The sequence below is a fragment of the Mauremys mutica genome, unplaced genomic scaffold, assembly GCF_020497125.1.
Source record: "Mauremys mutica isolate MM-2020 ecotype Southern unplaced genomic scaffold, ASM2049712v1 Super-Scaffold_100100, whole genome shotgun sequence".
NCBI classification, from domain to species: domain Eukaryota; kingdom Metazoa; phylum Chordata; order Testudines; family Geoemydidae; genus Mauremys; species Mauremys mutica.
This window is the reverse complement of record NW_025423267.1, coordinates 462,598-485,580: the sequence shown is the minus strand read 5'-3', so window position 1 is coordinate 485,580 and position 22,983 is coordinate 462,598. Positions and strand designations below refer to the sequence as shown.

The 22,983-nt window shown below is 53.8% G+C and overlaps 3 non-coding genes across 3 annotated transcripts; 1 reads left to right on the top strand and 2 right to left on the bottom strand.

The window, feature by feature from the left end:
- Positions 1-9,031: 9,031 nt before the first annotated feature.
- Positions 9,032-9,113, bottom strand: TRNAS-UGA. The gene has a single exon. It is a non-coding gene; the product is annotated as a tRNA-Ser (tRNA).
- Positions 9,114-16,639: 7,526 nt separating this feature from the next.
- On the top strand, positions 16,640-16,713 carry TRNAI-AAU. The gene has a single exon. It is a non-coding gene; the product is annotated as a tRNA-Ile (tRNA).
- Positions 16,714-19,079: 2,366 nt separating this feature from the next.
- On the bottom strand, positions 19,080-19,151 carry TRNAD-GUC. Its single transcript has one exon. It is a non-coding gene; the product is annotated as a tRNA-Asp (tRNA).
- Between the last annotated feature and the right edge of the window lie 3,832 nt (positions 19,152-22,983).

Sequence of the window (22,983 nt, the reverse complement as noted above, 5' to 3'; positions counted from 1 at the left end):
AAGGACCGGCTGAAGGCTCTCTCGCTGGCGCCGCTGCTGCGGTCTCTGTTCCTCCGCCAGGCAGCGGGACCCGGCCCCGCGCGGCCTCGCGCCGCTTCTCGTGGGCGGGCGCTGAGCTCTGAGCGCACAAGGCCCTGGCGGCTCCGCCCCGCATCGCTGTCAGACAACGTCACCAATGGGAGCTGAGCCTGTCAGAAACGTCAATTGGGGAGGGCCCAATGGGAGACCAGGTTTCAGAGACCCGCCCTGCCTGAAGGCCAATGGGAGTTCAGCTGTCAGAAAACACCAGCAAACCAGGAACCGCCCCTCTTCTCAAGCACACAGACAGCCCCCCCATCCTACCCCACCCAGCAGCAGCCTGCCCCAGATGGCTCAGGTCAGGCCCCCCAGCAACCCGCAAAACACAAGTCTCAAATCCCTTTGTCCCCCCACTGCTGTTTTCTATTTACACAATGAGAACTCCACCCAGACACCAAAAATGGGGGAATCCTTTCCGGTTTTCCACAGCCACCCTTACCCCTAACCCAGCCCTTTCCCCATATCTGGCAACACGCTCCCAGCTCAGGGTGACCACACACCCTGTCGGGGCAGGCTCTGCTCACCCCGGCTCCCCACAGCCTGCACTAAACATGTGGGGCCCAACCCCAAAACTTACTCATATTTTACCCCAATGGCCCCAAACTGCTGCTTTTAATATTTGCAAATAAGGTGCTGCCACACTCAGGCCACGCCCCAGCTCTCCAGTGGAGCCACCCGGCAGAGAACAAGGTGATATTTAAATTAGCCAGGACGTCACTCAGTCATTGCCCTCTGCTCCCAGCAGGTGGCGCCGGAGAGCTCCGAGCTCACTCACTTCCCTTTCTCACGTCGGCTTCAGCCCCCGGGTTACAAACGCACCAACCGGGGAGCAGGAGTGCGGGGCTGCTCCAGGGTGACCAGATGTCCCGTTTTTAAAGGTTTGGCTGGACTTTTTCTTATATAGGAGCCTATTACCCCCCACACCCTGTCCCATTTTCCAGTTTCTTTAAGGTCACCCTATGGGGCAGCTCTGCGGGGACGGACTTGCACACTTGGGATGTTAGTGCAAAAAACTCCTCCTGGGCTGAGTAAAGGGCAGAGACCTGTCCTTAGCCTGCCCTGAGTGGGGGTCACCCAAACCGACCCTCACTCGCCAGGCAGGTGTCACCTTTCAGCCTGGGGAAAAGGCAACACGCCCCCACTCCCCAGCTCTGCGTGGGTGGAGAGCCAATGAGAACTTCTATTAAAAGGGAAAGAGAATCAAGCCTGAGTTTGGGAAAACCCCACAACCACATTCAAATCTACGCTCATCAGCAACCCCCCACCCCAGAGTACGCTGGGCAGTGCTGTGCCTCAGTTTCTCACCTTGTGGTGTGACAGTCCAATCCAATGTTCCTTTAAGAGACCCCTCCGCTCTCCTTCCCCCAACCCCCACTCCTCTTGGGCAGCAAAGCCCCAGGGGTGGGGGAGGGAGGGGAAGGCATCAAAAGACACCTCCGCTTCTGCTGCCGACACTCCCTCAACTGGCTCTCGGTTTGCCCTGTTCACTCTGCGTCGCTGCCGCTCCACGGCATTGTCCTTCACCCTGCTGCTGAGAGCTCCTGTGTCGCCACTTCCCCTGCTGCCACCTGCCTGTCTCCTGCAGCCTCTGTGCGGCCATGTAGTGGGGGAACCTCACTACAAGTGCAGCCTGGGCAGCCTCTGTCATTGCAACACCATGGGCAGGGTGAGAACTGCCAGCTGGGGGAGACTAACACCCTGCCCCGCCCCTTCCACCTGAGGCCCCGCCCCTTCTGCAAACACCCCTGTGCCCAGCGTACACCAGCCCTTAGATCCCTCTTGGTATTTCAATGCAGGCACTGACCTGTGAGAGGAAAACATCAGCTCACAAACACAGGGACTGAATTCCCCACATTTAATCTCGCTGCACTTTCCAGAAAGTCTCAACATTCATTTAGTTCTTGCTAGGACAGAGAAAAAATAAGTGACACTAAGTTTTTGGCTTGGTTAAATAAAATTACGTGTTTAATTAATACAGTAAAACTATGTCTTGATTCTGCTAAACAACACCACAATGTGAAATGAGAACAGAGACAAATCTTGTCAGTGACGACTAATTTCGCAAATGCTCTTCCCATTATTAATTTCCACACCGCCCCCATTGGAGGTCTGGGCATCTCCAGTGTCACTGCTCTGCATTCACCTTCCCCTTAGAATTGTTCTTGGACATTCCCAAATTTGGAAAATTGTGCAGTTCAGAATGTGAATAGTGACCCTGGCTCCTTCCTGCACCTGCTCTACATTGCTCCACAGCAGCTTCTCCCCCTGCAGAGTCACCCCAGCACTGCAGTGCAGCCGCCGAGGGCTTTGCAAAAATTAATAATACAGAGTTTGGAGGAAAGTAAACATTTGGGAGTTGTGGAAATAGCAAAAGCCAACAGTTGTGGTGTTACAAGAAGGCAGTTTTTGGTTTAATAATAAAACCCAGTTATATAAATGTAACTGTATGTGCAGCTCTGTGCACTCCTGTTGGATGGAAGCTTAGTAATTAAATTATACAAGAGGGTCAGGTAAAGTTTTGTCCTGAGAAGCCTTCACAGCCATTCTGAGGGGAAATGGGCCCTTTGTCCACAGAAATGGTCTATAGGGGACGGCTGCAGGCAGCAGGCGGAGAGATAATCTCATCAAAATGATTTGACTCCTGGGTAATGTTAGCAAAATCACTAAAGGAATGTCCGGGGTTTCTATTGGCACTTAACGTGCCTGCCCCTGGCTGTCTCTGGTTGTACAAGATGGACGTGTAATCGGGGTACAGTTGTGTAAAAAAAAATTATTGCAGTGCAAGGGATGTTAGACAAAACAAAATGTTGTGTGTAATTGTGTCAGGTTTTAAAAACCTAAAGTGAGACTTATGTTTTGTAACATAATGTTATGAAGGTTAAACTATGGAAGGAATGTGCATTTTCCCAGGACGTGTGCAGTGTATATTGGAGAAGGGGTAAAAGAAATGCAAACAAAACATGGTACTTAATTCAAACCCTATTAGGGCTCCAAAGGGAGCCACAATAGGTTGTGGTTTCTTTTTCAGATCTGTATGTTTTGAAGCAGAAGATGAAAGTGGAAATTAATCACAACTCCGGTGGAAGTTGTTTGTGTCCCTTTTAAGACAGTCTCTGAGCTGCTGATGGCTTTGGATCCAAAAGCAAGCCCGAAAGCCGGGGTGAATGCAAATGACCTAGCTGATGGGGGAAGGAGAGAACTGCCCATCAGTGGCTGCACAAAGGAGCTGCAAATAATAAATACATCTGGTCAGCAAATAAGCTACTGGAAGACTCAGATTGTGGCCCTCCAGGAAAGGGAGGTGAAAAAAACAAGTCAAGCCTGAAAATAAGGGGGACAGGTTAACCCTAAGGAGTGTGTGTGTGTATGTACAGGCTAAAGCTAAATCTAAAGCTGTCTCTCAGCTATTACCTGAGGATAAACTTAAAGCTTGGTGCAGCAGAGAAACTATTGCAAACTGGGTCTGTTGTACAAGAGGGGAAACTGAGGCACACCACCTCATGAATTTCATACATGACCAGTGAGTGGGGTAATTCACTATCTAACTATAGAACAAAATAAGGACAGCCTGGAGGTAATTCTTCTGTTTTTCCTGCAATTAGCAAGGAAATTTGTAAAAGGAAGTGGTATTATTATTATTAAGCACTAATCTGTCCCCACTGGGGGTGTGTGTGGAAATTGTTTCTTTTGTTTTTCAGACACTCTACAAGCAAGCTGGTGCCAGCAAAAGACTAACCCAGAATACCATGAATCTATGTTTTGTGTTGTTTGTCTGTGGTGTTTGTCTTGTTGTTAGCATTGTTGTGTTTCAATGAACAGAAAACCTCATGACATGGATGGGGATGGCTTCAAAAGGCTGACCTGGGGGAAGATGTGTGTGGACATTCAAAATGCTCGACTAGGAGGCCAGCACCTGTGTAATAGCTACCATGGTATCTGGAAGTGAATCGGCAGCTGAGGTGGGCCCCACAAGCCCTATGGGAATAATGAGAAGGGGATTTGCTCGCTGGGAATCAATGGAGGGGTGTGTAAAATGGTGTAAATCCAGAGAAGATGTTTGAATGTGCCCCTCCCTGATGGCCGTGGAGGAGCACACCCAATGGCCCATGGCAAGGGGTGGACAATTGGGTGTACTGTGTATGAGGTGTTTTGCTGGAAATGTACATATTACTGGGGGCACAATTACACCAGCCCCTAACCAAATTCCACACTACACACTGCTTTCTGGGCTTTGGCGCACAGATAGATCTGTGAATCTTACTGCTGTGAATAATCGAACCAGCACATACAGCCTGATTCCACACCATGTGGTTAAGTTGGTTTGGACAATAACCCATTTCTCTGTGGACATTCAATGGACTTATGCTATGGACAAAAGCACGAAAACCTGCAGCGGCAGCGTATTGCAACTGCCAGCAACTGGGCATGTTAAGGGCTTGACCCCGTCGAAGGAGGAGAGGAGGTGTTTCGGTGGTGGCCGGGATGTTGGACCATGCGGCTAGTGCTCAGGTCTCTCGGTGTTGCTGTGGATTGTTACAGCGGCTGGTGTATTGCTAAGTATACTTGTGATACGTTGCCTATGAAAATAACCTAGAAGTAATGGAGTAAGCCCCCCCCCCCCTGTACTAGACAACCTGGACCCAACCTTCCCAGGCCCACTATAGTGGGAAGTCTGGAACACTAATTGGAACAGGTGTGGCAGGCCTGTACGAGAGAAGGTGCAGGGCACTGCACTACGCACAGGGCAGTGGGACAAATGGAATATCAACACCTTCCACCTTGATGCCTGGCCCTATCAGGAAATGTGTCACCATATGTCCTATGCTTTGCTAAGGGGGAGAATGGGAACAGGGACACAGGCAAGGCTCTGTGGCGTCAGGGCTGGGATGGGGACACTGAGGAAGGAAACTGGAATCGTTGCTTGCTGGAAATTCAACCCAATAAACATCTAATTGTTTGCATCTTCGGACTCTGGGTATTGCTGCTCTGTGTGTACGCAAGACGGACCCAGTAATTGGAGGGTGAAGGGATAAACCCTCTAACACTAACTTACATCTAACACCCATTTGAACCCCTTCTTTTCACACCATTGCTCATTCTCAGGGGCTGCTTTGTCTCCAGACAGATCCATTCTCTTTCAGAACAGCCTTGCTCTTTCCCTCTGTTTCACTCACTGAGGTGTCAGAGTAAACACTCCCCTTCCTAGTCTCAGACAAACACTAGTATTAACTGTTTGCTACTGATGGGTTTAGAAAGCATTTGTCAAGATGCCATTTCTGGGGGATTTTTCCCAAGATCCAGTATTTTGTGTTCAAACATCTCCCAGCTTCCTTGGTGAAAATAAGGCCAAGGTTTCCTTGCAATGTAGAGGGAGTTTTTCACCCCACATGGGACTTGAACCCACAATCTCTGACTTAGAAAGCCATTGCCTTGTCCATTAGGCCACTGGGGCCCTGTGAAAGAAGGGAAATTCCATCTCCTAAATGCATATTTCTCATATTAACTTGGAAGCCAAATACCCTCTTTCTGCACCTTACAGAAATGTCTGCATCCCCTGGCAGCGAGGCTACTGGGCAGGTCACTTACAGAGCTGAGCACCACCTTTCTGCCAGCCATCTTTAGAGAAGAAGGCTCTTTCCCCTGACAGCCACACAGCGCTGCCTAGCATCCCGAGAGCCTCCCTCGTGTTCTCCCACAGCAGCCGCCTGCCGGTGTGGGTGGGAAAAAGGGACCAGGAAGCAGTGCGGCCTCATTACGGGACAGGAGGCCCTCACCACACCCAGGCCTGCCTCTTGCCTTCAGTCCAGGCAGCCAGAGGTGCCAGGGAGCTCTCTGGCAGGCCGCCGCCTCAGCCAGGAAATAAGGAAAAGGCGATGAATGAAGAAGTCAGGAAATAACAAGGAAATAAAGAGGTTTGTCGAATGGGTTTCTGCCCGATTTACCATCTTCTCAGCTACCGCTCAAAGTTAAAGACCTAAAGTCAACCTATTGGCATAAGTATAGATGGTTGGATCGGAATTAAAAGGAGCTGCTGTCACAAGTGTTAGGTGCCTGCAAGCAGCATGCAGACTGTTTAAAACTGCCGCAATTAGAGGCTCAGATGAAACGTTTGCCCTAAATCAGAAACGACAATAGGAGGACCAGCAGAACGCCACTCTAGGTTCATGGCAGAGTAATGGAGGCTGTTAGAGGCAAAAAGTCATTCCTCAAAATTTGGAAATCAGATCCTAGTGAGGATAATAGGAAGGTGCACAAACTCTGGCCTGTTAAGTGTCAAAGTGTAACAAGTCAGGCCAAGAAAGAATCAGAGAAGCAACATGCTAAAGACACAAAAGCTAAGCATAAATCCGGTCAATGCGAGTCCTGGTCTGTCCCCGCAGAAAGGTGAACCCCCTCTGTGGCTGGAGTGAGCTCCTCTAAGCTTACCTCACTACAGACCTGCGCCAGGTAGTGCTCATTGTAAAAATGTTTCTTCTGAAGGTTGGGAAAACGGGACCAGCGGGCCTCAGGCCGGCTGACACAATTAAAATCCCCCCCAACACCAAACATCATGCAGTCCAGAGGAAGGGAGCCTTTGATCTTCCCTCTCATGCCTTAACTGGGGACCATACACACTAATATAGCAGTAACCAGTGCCACAGAGCACAAAGCCCACCAGTAATGCCCTCCCTGGTTGGAGCTCCAGCCCCTTCTGTACTCACACCGCCAACGTGAAGAACAAGACTCCAGCCCCATCATTCTTCCCTGGCCAGGAGGCCCTTCCTCCAATCACCCTCTGCCCATCAAGCTACCCTAGAGTTGTTAATGTGCATTTCCTGAACACCCACCATGGCCAAGTCCAGCTGCTCCAAGGCAATGAACATCAAGTGCCACCTCCTGGGCCCCCAAATCCCTTCCACCTTCCCACTTTCACAGACGCCCCTTCCCTGGTACTGCCCTCACTCAGCTGCACAGAGGAGCTTCCATCCCCAATCCCTGCCTGTCACTGCCCAGCACCCCCTGTGGCACCATTCCTGAGGGTCCCCCTGCCTCACTCTCTTCCTGCCATATTGGGAAAGGCAGCTCCCATCTCTCCTTGTTAAAGGTCAGGTGGGCCAACTAGGGGCAGAAGCCCATTCTATGTTTTCCTACTGCAGAGCCCAAGATCAGAGACTCACCTTCAGTGCCACCCAGAGGGGAGGCAAGTGGGGCAATTTGCCCCAGGCCCCAGGAGAATACAGTATTGCACCTTTTTTTTAATGGAAGGGGCCCCCAAAATTGCTTTGTTCCAGACCCCCTAAGTCCTCTAGGGCAGCCCTGCTCATCTTGGGTGCAGACACAACTGTGTTCCCAGAGAACAAGCCACCACTGCACAAGGAGGGAAGAAAAGACCTGCCAAACCCTGGGATTGAACCAGAGACCTTTAGATCTTCAGTCTAACGCTCTCCCAACTGAGCTACTTCAACAGCTATGTAGGGATATTTTGTCCTATTGCTTCTCTGCCCGGGATGTTTTTGCAGCAGTTGCACACAAAAAGGACGTCATTGTGAGCGGCCCATGAAGACAAGACTCGCTTTTGCCTGCCTTGCTCAGCTTGACTTGCTGCCTCACCCCGTTCCTGCCCTAGTGCCCGGGCTGACCTGGTGGTGGAAGGGGACTGGGGGCCAGTGACGTGGGGAGGAAGTTGAGCTGGACCCTGAGCTAGACTAGACCCTGGCGGTGAGAGTCTGGCCACCACTTGCCGCCCCACCCTGTTGTCCTGGCTTCCCCCACTGGGTGTCATTTCGGGAGGGAAGTGGGGCTTCTGCCTCCCCTCCCCGATTTTCACACCGCAGAGGAGTGCGAACAGGAAAACGAACGGCTGCTCCACACCCCCACCGGAGGCACCCGGCGCCCTTAGCTGTGGGGAGTAAGAAGTGGCTGTTGGCTGACAGGGCGTGTCCCCGAGGAGCTGGAACAGCAGCTGCCGCCTCCCCCTTGGCTCCAGGCTGTGGGAAATGCTCATTGCCTGGCTGCATGGGCGGCTGCTGCTCCGTGCTCTGGAGAGCGTCTGTATTGCTCTGTCAACCCCCCGTCTTCACTGCGCCAGTCTGGTAAGGTCCCAAGTGCCCCCTCCGGCCTGGCAGCTGAGAGTCTGTGCAGACATCAGCCCCCCTGCCAGCCCCACAGGCAGCAGCAGCACCAGCCCCCCCAGCACCACAGGGGCACTCGATGCACTTCCTGTGGGGAAATGGCTCCTTGGCGTCCAGCTGCTAGAGTGAGAGCCAGGAGAGAGCAGTGTCTGGCTCACCGTGGGGGAGAGAAGAGACCTGGTGAGTGCGGATCTCCCTCAGCCTCCCCCGCAAGGCTGGTCAGTTTTATTGTCACTGTGATAGTCGGTGCTTCCCTTCAGGGCTGGCCCTAGAGGGATCCAGGGTATGGGACAAATCCCCCCCTTTCCTCCCCAGGCCCTGCCCCCACTCCCCCCCTTCCCCCAAGCCCCCACCCCTCTCCCACCTTTTCCCGCCCTGCACCTTCCTGCCCCATTCCTTTCCCTCTCCCACTCTCCCTGCTCCTCCCCCTCCCCCCCAGCACCCCACTGAACAGCTGATCACTGGCAAGTGTGAGGAGCTTGTCAGCAAGGCCTGTAGTGGGTGGGGGGGAGCTGGCTGCCAGTGGGCACTGAGCACCTTTTTTTCTCTCTGTTGGTTCTGCAGCCCCGTAGCTCCCATGGAGTCGCTGACTCAGCTCCTTTCACATGCTAGAGAGAGGAGCAGAACCAGGGCTATGGCTGATCTATGGGGCACTAGGTGAGTGGCAGAGGCTTCAGGTGCTGAGAGTTTGCCCAACCCCTCAACAACACAGTGTGAGGGGGTGTCCCAGGGATCTCGATGAAAGAAGCAGAATTTACTTGGGGTGGGGAGAGAATTGAGAGTGTCTCAGCAGGTTATACAGAGGTATTGCCCGGGTGAGAGACTGGCTAAAACGCAGGCCTCGCTGTGAGCAGGATTTGAACCTGCGCAGGGGAACCCTATTGGATTTCAAGTCCAACGCCTTAACCACTCGGCCATCACAGCTGTGAGCACAAAACTGCCCCAATGCCAGAGAAACTGGTAAATAATCCCAATGCCCAGGCGTGAAGTCATCTGAACTACAGGATTCCCACAGCAAACCTGGCTCCCAAAGCACAGGGGGGATTTGGGGTTTGTTCTGTGTGCTTAGCCAGGTGCCACAGGAGTCTTTGCTGCTTTTACAAATCCAGACTAACACGGCCCCTCTGATACTCCTAGTGACACTCTCCAATGGATCCCCATCCTCCACCCACCTTGAGCTAGGTAGGAGCGGATCATCATTATCCCTACTTGAGAGAGGGAGAAGCTGAGGCTGAGAAAGGAGAATTGACTTGTCTTAGGTCACACAGCCAGCCAGTGGCAGAGTTGGGAATAGGACCCAAGAGCCCTGATTTTGAAACTAACCATCAGATCGTGAATTTCAAACACCGAATGACCTGAATAAAGTGCTCTCAGATGAGCTCCAGACCAACAACAGTTCACAGTAATTATTCAGCAAGTATTTGAGGAGAACTGCAATGTTAGAGAGAATCATGAACTGCTCAGAGACCATTAATGCAGCAAAGCAGCAAAATTTGTCAAACATATAAGTGGTTATGACTTATTTCCTTGGTCTTAAAAGAGAACAACAAGGACCTGAATCTCCTCCCTGTCAATAACCCCCTGCTCAGCCAATCAGGGTAGAGACTGAGGACGGGAGGCTGAGGGTTCTCACCAGAGAGCCCAAAGGATGGCCCAGGTCACTGGTGGGGATCATTGCCCGAGCACTATTTCAGCCCCACAACACACACATACACACACACACACACACACACCGCTCCTGGTGTTGGGAGGGGAACAGGTGAAAGGACAAAAGAAGCAAGAGACAAAGAGAAAGGAGGGAGGGATGGATGGATGGAGGAAAAGGTGAAACAGAAAGGACAAACCCTAATGACCTCAGTGATTCTAAGGGACAAAATCCCAGGTGCGGAATAAAATTCTGCCTCCTTAAGTTCGTGTTTTCCATGCCTAGAATTCAACTGTCACCAGATGGATCAGACTGAACAGGTTTCAAACCTCGAGGAGGCTTCAACCTTCTAAACAGGGATGGCTGTTTTCTAGTAAAATCAGGAAAAGGGAAGGAGAAAACTCGAAAAAGCTGCCTCCTGGCACTCACGTCCGTGAACCCGAATGCTCTCTCAGTCCTCAAAGAGAGACCTGGAGAAGCAGACTTGCTGAAGCAAAGCCACAGGGGTCTCTGAGGTTTCCCTGGCCCCTCACCCCTGTCCTGCCTGGCTGATGTCAGCATCTCTCTGTGAGGTCACCACCTCCCCACCACCTTTGACCAATAGTCTGAGGTCCTGCAAAAGGCCTTTGTGATGGACAGCTTTGCTAGGTTTTTATGCATTTGGACAGCAAAATGTTGAGTGTTTACATTAATATCAAGCACTCCTGTATAGAGGAGCCCCTGAACATAATGGAGAATGGAAATGAAAATGTTTAACTTTTTAAAAAAAAAGAAAGAAGGTTATAAGAGAACACGGGGGTTTGAACTGAGGACTACGTGAAAACTGCAGTTAAGCACTCTAACACTGAGCAATATCCCCAATAACAACAGGAGTATGGAATCGTGATGTCCAGGACTTTGAAGGACAAACCCTGATTCATCGAGCTCCTTTGCCATTCCCAGACCACAGGTGGTTTTAAAAATGGGGTTTGATTAAACTTCTTAAATGTGGCAAACACCACAGCTTGCACACCCACCGATATAGCTTCTCCCACTGACATCGCTGCCACCTCTTGGGAAGTGAATTAACTGCACCCACAGGAAAACTCTCTCCCATCAGCATAGAGCAGTGGTTCTCAAACTGTGAGTCAGGACCCCAAAGTGGGTCATAACCCTGTTTTAATGGGGTCGCCAGGGCTGGCATTAGACTTGTTGGTGCCTGGGGCTGTAACCAAAAGTCTGAGCCCCACCACCCAGGGCTGAATCCCTTAAGCTCTGGTTTTGCCCTCCCCTAACTGGGGCAGGGCTCAGGCTTTGTCTCCCCTGCCTGTGCTCAGTGTGGAGGGGCTTGGTCCCTCTTTCCAGGGCCATGTAGTAAGTTTTGGGGTTTTTTTTGCAAAAAAGGGGTTGTAGTGAAAGGAAGTTTGAGAAACCCTGGCATAGAGCCTCTGAGTATGTCTAGACATGGCTCCCTGTGGCAGATCAGACACTGAAAGTACAGCCATGGAGACACCACACACCAGCCTTGCCTAACAGGCAAGAATCAAACCTCCACAGAAAGACCCCTATGGTAGCATAGCCCAGCTCTTTAAGCCCTCAGCCACCACCACTTAGCAAAGGGGCTTTTCTACACTATGGTTCTGGTCTCACTGAAGGGTCATTTCCAATTGTTTGCTCAGACCAGCATTAGGGGAAATGGTGCCCTGGGCAAAGCTTGTACTTTGGCACTTCCCCATTGCCCCTGGACGATCCCCACTCCCCCTTTACCGCTAGCTCCTGCACTCCCAACCCTTGCGCCTCCTTCACCCCTAACTCCTGCCCCTCCTGTGCCCCCTTTGCCCTTAACTCCCTGGGCCACCAGCCATTGCCCCTCTCCTGCAGCCCCTTCACATGGCTCCAGTGCTGGGGGCCCCGCACTTGTTCTCCCTTTCCCTGGGCTTTGGCATCACTAGCCCCTGCTTAGCGAGTAGGGTTCAGTGGTCCCCAAAATGTGGGGCATGACTCCTAGGGGGACACAGAGGAACATTCATGGAGTCAATGAAATCAATTGAGCTTCTTCAGTCTCTCGCTGGAGACATTTCCCTTATTTTTAAAGGCAAAAATCCTGATCTTTCCAACGGGAGCTGCTGCTTCAATGTTCAGTTTGGGGAGGGATTTGGCTGCGCTCAGAGATCTGCCCGCGGGTTAGAATCTGTGATCCGAAGGGTCGATCGCAAACAGCGTTTAGATGGGACCGTTAGTGCCGCCCCCGTGTGGCCAAAGACTAGAACTGACCAGCAGAGTTTACAGCTGGAGCCTGGGACGCTCCTGAACAAACTGGGCACGAAGCCTCTCGCGTGGGACCCTCGCTGTGCAGCAGGAGGCTGAGGGAAGCTGATTGTCAGGGCTCAGGGCAGCTCCCTGCCAGGCTGAGCCGGTGTCTGTGCTAAGCTCGGCATCAATCAGGTGATTCTGGGCAGTTCGGGGTCCCCGGGCTCCCACAGGAGGGTGAAGCAGGTCACCCCTGGAGCAGGTTAAAGCTGCAGGTTGACAGTGGGGTCGCTGCTCCTGTGAACAGCTGCTGTAGCACCACCTGGGCATTACAGGGAGAGCCAGTTATACCCCCCCACAGCCTGTATCGGGGGATGGGAGCACTCACACCCTGGGGACCCACCCACCAGAGATCTACTGTGGGGGAGAGTGGCACCCACACACCCAGGATGTTGTGGGGGGGGGACAAGGGCATCCACACTCCGGGATCCTCTGCAGAGGGACGGACACCCACACAGCCAGGATTCTGTATGGGGGGCAGAGGTACCCGGACACCTGGGCGGGGGAAGGGGGCACCGAAACAGCCGGGATCTTACCTGGCAGGACAGCGGCACCTGCAGCTCGACATGAGACGGGGGCGGGGGAAGCAGGAGCATTTCCCAGTCCCAGGCTGTCCCCGTCTGGCCAAGGCACAGAGCTCACAAGCAGAGTTTAAAGCTCCAGCTGCCAGGCCACAAAACAAGCTGGGCTCTGTGGCTGGTGCCTGTCATCCCAGCTCCTGGGGAGGCTGAGGCTGGCGGATTGCTTGAGCTCAGGAGTTCTGGGCTGTAAGGGGCTGTGCTGATCAGGTGTCCGCACTAAGTTCAGCATCAATATGGTGATCCCGGGGAAGCTTGGGGTCCCCAGGTTGCCTAAAGAGGGGTGAACCGGCCCAGGTTGGAAACGGAGCAGGTCAAAACTCCTGTGCTGATCAGTAGTGGGATCGCACCTGTGAATAGCCCCTGCCGCGTAGCCTGGGCAAGACAGTGAGACACGGTCTCTTTTTACAGGTTTCAGAGTAGCAGCCGTGTTAGTCTGTATCCGCAAAAAGAACAGGAGTACTTGTGGCACCTTAAAGACTAACAAATTTATTTTAGCATGAGCTTTCGTGAGCTGCAGCTCACTTCTTCGGATGCATAGACACCCCTACCCCGCAGAGCCTGGCTGGGGGGATGGGAGCACCCACAGGATGGGGATTCTGACTTGGGGGGAGGGACGCCCCCTGCAACACAGATCTTGAAAATAGAAACAGCGACACCCACACACCACAGACCCTGGATGGGGTCAGGGGAACCACACACGGGAGCTAGTTCATGGGGTGGGGGACACACCCTTATGCTCCGTTGCACCATTCTTAATGAGAAGAACGGGGGCATCCACACAACACGGATCCTTAACGGGCGGGGGGTCACCCACACACTCCACTATTAACCAGGAGGGACAGGGGCACCAGACACCCCCAGTAACATGGGGAACACCGACATCCACCAGATCCCTCATGGGGAGTAAGACAGAGGGGATTGTAATGGGGCCCGGCGCACCCACGCACCGGGGATTGTTAAGGGTTGAAGGGACAGGGACACCCACACACACTGAGATTACGGCCTTGAAGGAACGTAAACCCTCCACAGAAGGACCTGGTCTGTTCCATGATGGCAGCCCAGCCTGGGTGAGTCAAAGTCTCTTTTTATACAGGCACGCCCCAGAGATCCTGACTAGGGGAGAGAGACACCCACCCCCCAGAGATCCTTAATGGTCTAGGGTGCACCCACACACCAGGGATTCTTATGGGTGGGAGGAATGGAGACAGCCAGACACACTGAGATCACTTCCTCCAAGGAGCCTGGGCCAGACAGGGAGACACAGTCCCCCTTTACATATCTGCCAGACAACCTGCCTCCCGCCCCCTCCACACAATGTTCTTATCTGGAGGTGAAGCCAGGGAAACCACATGGAGGATTCTTATCTGGGGAACTGGGGGGACCCACTTACCACCAGAGATTCTTAAGGGCAGGAGGAACAGGGACTCCCACCTCTGTAGCATGGGGGTGGGTCGCCTGCTGGGATCATCTGGGCATATTTCACCGCGTCAGCTCCCTGCCATTGCCTTGGGGGCCCCTTGTTCGCTGCCTCTGGCACCCAGTTTAGCCTCCTTCCTGAGGGCTGAAACGCTTTGATCTGTCTAAGGTCTGTGGGATCAATACGTGTCATGGTGTAATTCTGTGTTATTCGGGGGTCAGACTAGCTGAGCTAATGGCCCCTTCTGCCCTTAAACGCCATGAAAACATTTCCCTGGTTTCTCCTTGCGCCTGACAGACACCACGGTGAGGGGCCCAAGAGAAGATCCTGGACACAGCGCTCTGGCTCTTACGTTACTTGGGGACGTCAGCGCTGTCCTAGCAAAGCTGCTGCTAAAGCACTGGATTTGGGGAACGGTTCGGCTCCGATTCAGAGATCTGCCTGCGGGTTGTGAACCTGCCAGGAGGAGCGGGAAATGCAACCAGCACCGGGAGGCGTTGGCTGAGCTCCAGGCTGCCCCCGTGTGGCCAAAGCTTAGAACTGAGCAGCGGAGTTTAAAGCTGGCGCTGGGAAGGACCTGAACACACGGGGCATCAAGGCTCCTGCGTGTAACACTTGTTGGGTGGGCAGCTGGGCGTAGCTGATTGCCAGGGTTCAGGGCTGCAAACCGGGGTGCTGAGCAGGTGTCTGTGCTCAGGTTGGCCTCGCTATGATGGTTTCTGGAAAGTTTGGGGTCACCAGTCTCCCTAAAGAGAGAGGAGCCAGGTCAGCCCACGAAAGGAGGCAGGCAAAACTCTGGTACCAATTGGCCGTGGGACTGCCCCTGTGAAGAGCCACTGCAGCCCCGCCAGGGAGAGCCGGTCTCTCTTTATGCAGCCCCCCCCCGCCACCATTCCTCAGGATGAGGGTTGTGCTCAAAGATCTGTGCCCCGTGTTTTCACCTCCATGTGAAGCGCACAGTGCAAATAACCCTCAGCGCATCAGCTCAGTTCCAGGCTCCACTTCCACCGGCTCATGCAAGATGGTGCAGAGGAGCCCCTGGGTGGCTGTGGGCCTCGGGAGGATGGCTTTTGATTTTTCGGCTTGACTGCTACGGGCAGCAAGGCCAAAAGTCAGATGGCCGACTCTCCCGTCCACCACGCTCATCAGGAGCCCTTAGTCGACAGGCTCGGAGAATGCGGGCATCGCCCCCCACTACCTCTCGCATGCAAAGCGAGCGCTCTGCCGCTTGAGCTAATTCCCTGCAGCTGGCCTGACTCTCAGGCACCGGGCAAAAAAAGGCAAGAGCTCTGTGGCCTTAAGCAGAACACAGCCTGAAATGGGGGCGGGGCGCTACCCAGAGCTGGGGAAGGGGGTCCGAGTCCCAGCCACGCTCCTCGGCACAAACACCAACGCTCCCTCCCTGGAGTGTGTCTGGGCTGAGAGTTAGCCCCTGAAACAAGCACCAAACTTCAGAAGACAACACAGGGATAGATCAATGACGATTGCCTGCTCTGGCCATTGCCTCTGAAGCGCCTGGCATCGGTTACTGTCAGAAGACGGGATAGTGGCCTAGCTGGACCATCGGTCTCACCCAGGAGGGCCGTTCCTATCTTCACCACTTTCCTCTAACCCAAGCAAAGCCCGGAGCAGGCCCAGCTCAGCAACTCTAGCAGACTCCCTGGCCCCTGGCCCAGCATACAGCAAAGCGACCCTGCCTCCGCCAGGATAGACAGCCACCGACTCCCTCTTCCAGACCAACGCAGCCCTTCCCCGCTTTGGCTGTCTCCAAGCTGTCTGCGTGCTCTGCTCTGCTCCACGGCTGCCATGCTGCCTGAGATAGGGAGGCTGCGAGGTCTCACGGTCTCAGCTGAGCTGGTATCGCGTGCCACCCCGCCCATCTCCTCATTCCCTTCAGGGACCCCTGGGATGTGAGTAATTGTGTATTTGAGTGGCTCTCCCTCCCGGCCAATGAGCTTGGCGTAGACTAGCAGGGAGGGAGGAGGAAAGGGATTGTGCTCCAGTGAGAGCTCAGAAAGAAAGGTGCAGGTCCCCCACTAGAGCCCAGCCCAGCAGAGCAAAGCAGAGCAGAGCAGGCTGGAGAATGTGTGTATGGGTCTGACTACTTCTCCCATGCTCTTCCATTTGAGCTAACTTCCCCCAGCTGTCTCCAGCATCCCAGTCAGCGCAAGGGGGAGAAGGGCCGGGGAGGAAGAGCTTTGTGCTCCGCAAGGGCTGGCTTTCTGGGAGGCCAAGCGGGGAGAGGGATGGAGGCCACTGGAGGAGCTGAGCTGGCTGACTGTCCATGGCTTCTAAAAGAAAGGCAAGAGAAGGTCCTGGGGCTGCCTTGCCGCTGGAGAATGCGGGCATTGATCCCACTGCCTCTCGCATGCAAAGCGAGCGCTCTACCACTTGAGCTAATTCCCCTACCTTGGCAGGTGGTGTCTCGATCCATCCATTCGATAACGGAGGCCTCATCATTCCCCGCGCCAGCCAGTGACTCCTTCCAAAAGGGTCAGGCAAGGCATGCCTTGCCATTGGCCGGCTAGCTCAGTTGGTTAAAGCGTGGTGCTAATAACGCCAAGGTCATGGGTTCAAGCCTCATGCTGGCCACTCCGGGAGGGAGAGGGTGGCTTCTGCTCTTTTGGCTGACTGCTAGGGGTGGCAGAGGCCAAAACCAGGTGGGCCTGGAGCTGGCAAGTGCCCTGCTGGGCGCAGGCGCTGGGCAGGACCAAGCTCCTGACACTTCCTTGGGCTCCCCTCCCTGGGCTCCTCGCTCCACCTGCTGCCTGAAAGGAACTTGGAGACGGGTGAGCCCGGCCGGCTGCCTTCCAGGCTCATAGGAGGCCAGGCTTGAGCTGCCCGCCCGCGAAGCCAAAATTGCAGGCCTGCCGGCTCGCCCCCAGTGTCCACAGAGGGTTGACCTGATGGCCCGAATTCTTGCCGGCCGCCAGCTCCACCCAAATGTACCCGACGCCGGATCACGCTCCCCAGCCCAAGCCACAGAGGAAGGCTTAATACTCGGCACCCCAACCTAGGGGAGAGGCTTCACACTCCGCCGGCGCAGGGTGACCTTTGGGACTTCCCTGGACACCATCCTCCCACCGCCCACAGCCAGACCCCCCAAGCCCACCCCTCCGACAGGAAGGAGCAGGAGGACCACTCCGCCCAGGGGCACCACCACTCGAAGTCAGCTTCACTTGCTTTCTCTTCTACCCCTTTCCTCCCAAGTTATGCGCGCCTCACGGGAGCCGGCCCTGGGAAGACGCAGGCACCGCACTCTGACTGACGCAAGCCAAATGTCCACACCGAGAGTTTAGCACGGGCTCTTGAGGCACTGGAGGAACCCCATGCAGACGCACTGACGGAGCTAAGCTTTACGGCCAAGGGCCCTACCTGTGCAGAAAGCCAACTTGCTTGTGAAAAAGACTCCTCTTTCGGCTCCCCTTCCAAACTTCCAAATGCCTCCAAATGGGAAAACACACACACTGAAACACCCAGACGGTCCTAACGCTGGGGCCAGGCGAAAAAGAAAAGCAAGGAAAAGATTTCTAAATGGCCACCCTGCCAGAGTCGTACAGCTCCGCACGTGAAACCCATGGGAGGGACCTTACACAGAAAAGGGGAATGGAAAGCTGCCCAAATTGAGATGCTGTGGAAAGCTACAGCCCCATCGCTACTCCTACTCTGCACACTTCTTGCAACAGCTGATGAACGGCCAGGTGCTTTTCGCATCCAAGCCCACACCAGGGGAAGACCTTGAGAAGTTTCCCGTGGCTTGCCTGGTTCAGCTGGTCAGAGTGCGGCACTCGTGGAGGCAAGATGGTGCAGAGGAGCCCCTGGGTGGCTGTGGGCCTGGGGAGGATGGCTTTTGATTTTTCGGCCTGACCGCTACGGGCAGCAAGGCCAAAAGTCAGATGGCTTAATTTCCCGTCCACCACGCTCATCAGGAGCCCTTAGTCGACAGGCTGGGAGAATGCGGGCATCGCCCCGTCATATGTTTATTCCCCACTTCGAACTTTAGCATCCACAAGATGGGGACCTGCATGGGCCCCTCTCAACTTAAATCCTAGTTTAGATCTGGTAAAGCTGCCACCCTCTAGAAGTTCCAGTGTCTAGCACACGCCCTGTTCCCCCAAACCTTCCCTGGGGAACACAGATCCAAACTCCTTGACTCGTAACCCTAAGGGAAATAAACCATTCCCCCACCTTCTTCCCCCTCTCCTAGTTGTTGGGAAAGATACCTTGATTCAAACTCCTTGAATCAAACAAAGAGGGATTCACTTTTCCCCCTCCACTTCCCCTGAAAATCCAAACAAGGGAAGAAATCAATCAGGTTCTAAAAAGAAAAGGATTTTATTAAAAGAAAGAAAGAAAGTACACTATCTCTGTAACACCAGGATGGAAAAACCACGAGGCGTGCTGCAGGATAGCCCCTCCCCACCAAAAAGCAATGCCGTGACCCAGATTCGAACCGAGGTTGCTGCGGCCACGGCGCAGAGTACTAACCACTGTACGATCACGGCCAGGGATTGGCAGCAGCCCAGCGCAAAATGCTCAGCTCTGCACTCTCGGGGCGGCCACCTACCTCGCCGGCAGCCACAGGTCTTTCTCAAGTCTCCCCATTACAGTCACAGGTCAAATGCTGAGCAAAGGAAAAAAGACAGGAAGCCAATCCCATGCCTGTCCCTTTTTCTGTCTTCCTCCACCCCTGGACCAAGTCCCTCCCCGTTTGTCTGGGCCATTGTCCTCATGCCCCTGGCCAGCCTATTTCCCTTTGCCGCTCTGAAACGTGCCCCCACGTGCAGGCCCCGGGGGAGGCTTTGGCTAGGGCGAGCGTGTCCTTGCGAGGTAATTGTCTCTCTGGAGGTGAAAGTCATCAGTGCGGGGTGCGAAGGGAAGTGGCCGTAGAAGGAGAATGCAAGGCATGGGGTGGGCAGGCCAGGGATTTCTTTGTCCCCCCTTCAAAAGGGATCACCCTCCCCATCAGGGAATCGAACCCCGGTCTCCCGCGTGACAAGCGGGGATACTCACCACTATACTAATGAGGAAAGGGGCACAGTGAGTGGACCCAGCTCCCACAGACCAGCCTTGGTCAGTGTACACCTACACCGTCGCATGGGCCCCAGCAGGCAACAACACCCCTGGCCCTCTTCTGCTTCCCAAAGGCTTTGGCCGCAGCAACAGCCCTGGGAAAAGCCCTGGCCCTCCTCACCTGCCCTTGCCCAGCAGGACGCCTTTTCGGACCTACACAGCTCCTCACACAACACCCGCCTGGGACCTTGCCCTCACCTACCAGCTCAGCAGCACCTTTCTTCCTCTCAAAACCTCCTCTTGACACCCTCCCCCTTCCACACTTCACACTCACCTCATCACAAACTCACCCACGGCCCCTTTGGCTTCCCAAGCGCCTCTGGAGGGACGCAGCTTCCCAGGCATGCAGATCCGGCTGATGGCTCGCAAGTGTGCAAGTCCGTCCCCGCAGAGCAGCCTCATAGTGTGACCTTGAAGAAACTGTGGAAAACGGGACGGGGGTGGGGGGGTAATAGGCTCCTATATAAGAAAAAGTCCTCCCAGACCGGCCTGTCCCTTTAAACATGGGACATCTGGTCACCCTGGAGCAGCCCCACACTCCTGCTGCCCGGTTGGTGCGTTTGTAACCCGGGGGCTGAAGCCGATGCGAGAAAGGGAATTGAGCGAGCTCGGAGCTCTCCGGCGCCACCTGTTGGGAGCAGAGGGAAATGACTGAGCGACGTCCTGGCTAATTTAAATATCACCTGGTTCTCTGCTGGGTGGCTCCACGGCAGAGCTCGGGTGTGGCCTGAGTGTGGCAGTACCTTATTTGCATATTAAAAGCGGCAGTTTGGGGCCATTGGGGTAAAATATGAGTAAGTTTTGGGGTTGGGACCCACATGTTTAGTGCAGGCTGTGGGGAGCCGGGCTGAGCAGAGCCTGCCCCGATGGGGTGTGTGGTCACCCTGAGCTGGGAGCGTGTGGCCAGACATGGGGAAGGGGCTGCGGGAGAAGCTTGGTTGTAGGAAGCAGAAAGTGTCTCCTTTCTGTTTTGGTGTCCGGGTGAGGTTCTCGTTATCTAATGAAGAGCAGTGGTAGGGGAGGGGAATTGAGACTGTGCTTTGGGGGTTGCTGTGGGGTGTGACATGAGCCACCTGGTGCTGGTTGCTGCTGTGGGGCATAGGACAGGTGGGGGGTGGGGGGGCTGTTTGGGGGCTTGAAATGAGGGGCAGTTCCTGGTTGGCTAGTGCCAGCCTGCCTAGTGTTTTTTGACAGCTAATCACCCATTGGCCCTCGCATGGGGCGGGTCTCTGAAAGCTGGTCTCCCATTGGGCCCTCCCCACCTGACGTTTCTGACAGGCTCATCTCCCATTGGTGACGTTGTCTGACAGCGCTGCGGGGCGGAGCCGCCAGGGCCTTGTGCGCTCAGAGCTCAGCGCCGCCCGCGAGAAGCGGCGCGAGGCCACGCGGGGCGGGTCCCGCTGCCGGGCGGAGGAACTGAGACCGCAGCAGCGGCGCCGCCTCCCGCCTGGCGAGAAGCCGCAGCACCGGGGGGGTCACAGGGCGTGAGGCGCTTCCGGGCGCGGCTGTTTTCTGCCGGTCGCGGGGTGACGGGTCCTGCCCGGGGCGGCCGCGGGGTCCCGATGGCAGCTGGGGGCTCTGGCGTCCGCCCGCGGCGGCTGGGAGCTACAGGGCCACCTGCAATGGCCGGGGGCTGCGGCTTCTCCTCACCCCCCCGCCCCGGTGACTGGGAGCTCCCGGCTCTGCCTGCGGTGTCTGAGCGCTGGGGGCTCCTCTCCTGCCTGGGGCGGCCGGGAGCTCCCGGGGCTTCGGCGCTGCAGGGTCTGTGAGCAATGACGTGGGGCTGCAGTAATTGCGGAGAAACTAAATGGATTCTTTGCTTCAGTCTTCACGGCTGAGGATGTTAGGGAGATTCCCAGACCTGAGCTGGCTTTTGTAGGTGACAAATCTGAGGAACTGTCACAGATTGAAGTGTCACTAGAGGAGGTTTTGGAATTAATTGATAAACTCAACATTAACAAGTCATCGGGACCAGATGGCATTCACCCAAGAGTTCTGAAAGAACTCAAATGTGAAGTTGCGGAACTATTAACCAAGGTTTGTAACCTGTCCTTTAAATCGGCTTCGGTACCCAATGACTGGAAGTTAGCTAATGTAACGCCAATATTTAAAAAGGGCTCTAGGGGTGATCCTGGCAATTACAGACCGGTAAGTCTAACGTCGGTACCGGGCAAATTAGTTGAAACAATAGTAAAGAATAAAATTGTCAGACACATAGAAAAACATAAACTCTTGAGCAATAGTCAACATGGTTTCTGTAAAGGGAAATCGTGTCTTACTAATCTATTAGAGTTCTTTGAAGGGGTCAACAAACATGTGGACAAGGGGGATCCGGTGGACATAGTGTACTTAGATTTCCAGAAAGCCTTTGACAAGGTCCCTCACCAAAGGCTCTTACGTAAATTAAGCTGTCATGGGATAAAAGGAAAGGTCCTTTCATGGATTGAGAACTGGTTAAAGGACAGGGAACAAAGGGTAGGAATTAATGGTAAATTCTCAGAATGGAGAGGGGTAACTAGTGGTGTTCCCCAAGGGTCAGTCCTAGGACCAATCCTATTCAATTTATTCATAAATGATCTGGAGAAAGGGGTAAACAGTGAGGTGGCAAAGTTTGCAGATGACACTAAACTACTCAAGATAGTTAAGACCAAAGCAGATTGTGAAGAACTTCAAAAAGATCTCACAAAACTAAGTGATTGGGCAACAAAATGGCAAATGAAATTTAATGTGGATAAATGTAAAGTAATGCACATTGGAAAAAATAACCCCAACTATACATACAACATGATGGGGGCTAATTTAGCTACAACGAGTCAGGAAAAAGATCTTGGAGTTATCGTGGATAGTTCTCTGAAGATGTCCACGCAGTGTGCAGAGGCGGTCAAAAAAGCAAACAGGATGTTAGGAATCATTAAAAAGGGGATAGAGAATAAGACTGAGAATATATTATTGCCCTTATATAAATCCATGGTACGCCCACATCTTGAATACTGTGTACAGATGTGGTCTCCTCACCTCAAAAAAGATATTCTAGCACTAGAAAAGTTTCAGAAAAGAGCAACTAAAATGATTAGGGGTTTAGAGAGGGTCCCATATGAGAAAAGATTAAAGAGGCTAGGACTCTTCAGTTTGGAAAAGAGGAGACTAAGGGGGGACATGATAGAGGTATATAAAATCATAAGTGATGTTGAGAAAGTGGATAAGGAAAAGTTATTTACTTATTCCCATAATACAAGAACTAGGGGTCACCAAATGAAATTAATAGGCAGCAGGTTTAAAACAAATAAAAGGAAGTTCTTCTTCACGCAGCGCACAGTCAACTTGTGGAACTCCTTACCTGAGGAGGTTGTGAAGGCTAGAACTATAACAATGTTTAAAAGGGGACTGGATAAATTCATGGTGGCTAAGTCCATAAATGGCTATTAGCCAGGATGGGTAAGAATGGTGTCCCTAGCCTCTGTTCGTCAGAGGATGGAGATGGATGGCAGGAGAGAGATCACTTGATCATTGCCTGTTAGGTTCACTCCCTCAGGGGCACCTGGCATTGGCCACTGTCGGTAGACAGATACTGGGCTAGATGGACCTTTGGTCTGACCCGGTACGGCCTTTCTTATGTTCTTATGTTCTTATGTTATGCAGGGTCCTCCCGCCATCAAGGCCTGTTGGGAAACCCTGGGTCCATCCGCAGTGGCTGGGAGCTCTGGGGTCCACTCGTAGGAGCTGCAGGGTCCATAGGCAGTGGGGTGGGGCTGTGGGGGCTCCCCGGCCACCCATGGCTGCTGGGAGCTC